Raw genomic sequence first — 1,498 nt, forward strand, 5'->3', positions numbered from 1 at the left:
CGTTCCCCTCCCCCCTCCCCCGCCCTCCATCCCCGGCTGGGCCGACCCGAATTAGCATGCCCGCCCCGGAGCCAAGCGGAGCAGGGCCGCGTGGGGGTGGGGCTGGCGGCGGGGGCTGGGGACCTAGGCTGCGGGCGCGCGGCGAACTTCCCAACTCCCGCGCTGCGTGCCGGCCCGCGGGGGGAGGGAGTCCCGTGGCGGGATTGGGGGTGGGGTGGGGAGGGCGTCCCGTTTCGTGAGTGTTCCTTCGTTTCTTTAAGAGCTACCAGAAAGCAGCCCACCCCCACCCTCGTAAAAAAAAAAAAATAAGCGAGTGGGGACGAGCCAGCCCCACGCCGGTCCGCCTCCCGCCCGCTGCCGGGCCTCCCTCCGCCTGCCCGCCGCCTGGCTCGGAGATCCTTCGCCCAGAGTTCTCCATTCCCAGGATCCCGGGCTCGCGGGGGTGCGGAGAAGAGGACCCAGGAAAGGTTTGGGAACGTGAAGGGTTTGGGGCCTTGGGGGAGGGGCCGGTTTCTCGCCACCCCAGTCTCTCCCTGCTGGGAGCTGCGCTCCTCCAGCCTCTGGCTGGCTCCTTAGCTCCCTTTCTCTACCTCGGACATTCCCGGGACAATTAAGGCTGAAGTTTTCGGGAGAAGCGCCCCGTGCCCGTGGGATAAGGGGGCGGCTCGGCTCCGCCCAGGACCCCTCCCGAACCTCCCCCCAGCCGCCCCGGTTGGCTGCAGGGCGCGTCACTCCGCGGGGAGGCGGCGGCCACCGTGGCGCCGCCAGGCCCCGGGCGGGTGGAGAGCAGGGACCTGCCTGGTTCCGAGTTCAGCTTCGGCGGGAGGGAGGGGAGGGGCGCCTCTATTCCAGTGCTAGGCAGCGCGCCCCCGGCCTGGGAGGTGCAGTTGAAGCCAGACCCTAGGCACCGCCTCTACCCAGGACCCCTTTGCCTACCCTAGCTGCCTCCTCGCCTGCGACGAGGTGGCTTCCCTAAGCCCCGGAGAGAGGGGAGAGGGTCCTATCCGCTGCCCCCTAGCTATGCCACAACTCGCCTTCACTTTTCCAACACTTGCCACGCGCGATGCCCAAACTTTTCGCTCCGTCTCCATCTCCCAGAGGGGGGTAACAGCCTCCCTTACCCGAGTTCGGGACCCAGGAATCCGGGCCTTGCTCTCCCTCTTCCAGGCTTAGGCTCCCGCGAATCTGGGGCTGGTCCTGGGTAGTCTATATCTCCTCTCGCCTCGGGGTTTCCGCTAGGCGAGGTTGCCGAAGTCTTGCGCCTGAGGGACTAAACTAAACTTCGGCTGAGTAATGGGGGTGGAGGCGGGGGAGGGGTGCAGATACACAATCCTTGTCCTATCTCGCGATCGGGAGAGGAGAGGGCTCATAAGGACGCCCCAATTCTGGAGCGCCTTTGAGTCTGGATAGAGCCATAGTCGGCTCGCGCGAAGTGGGCACCAGCCTTCGCGGCAGAGCCTTTTAGAGCCTCAGAATTCAGTACCCATATCGCACTCTC

General features: G+C 66.4%; 1 protein-coding gene across 2 annotated transcripts in view; it reads right to left on the bottom strand.

Moving 5' to 3' along the window:
• Positions 1 to 1,278, bottom strand: part of Sall1 (spalt like transcription factor 1) — a 20,972-nt gene extending 19,694 nt beyond the window's left edge. Inside the window, exon 1 of one of the 2 annotated variants that reach the window (XM_005367045.2) lies at positions 1,122 to 1,278. The gene's annotated coding sequence lies outside the window, so the exon portion shown is untranslated. Of the gene's footprint in view, positions 1 to 590; positions 611 to 1,121 lie in introns of those variants that run through there. The other variant, XM_013353730.2, reaches the window with a different exon arrangement.
• Between the last annotated feature and the right edge of the window lie 220 nt (positions 1,279 to 1,498).

Source organism: Microtus ochrogaster, unplaced genomic scaffold (assembly GCF_000317375.1).
Source record: "Microtus ochrogaster isolate Prairie Vole_2 unplaced genomic scaffold, MicOch1.0 UNK15, whole genome shotgun sequence".
NCBI classification, from domain to species: domain Eukaryota; kingdom Metazoa; phylum Chordata; class Mammalia; order Rodentia; family Cricetidae; genus Microtus; species Microtus ochrogaster.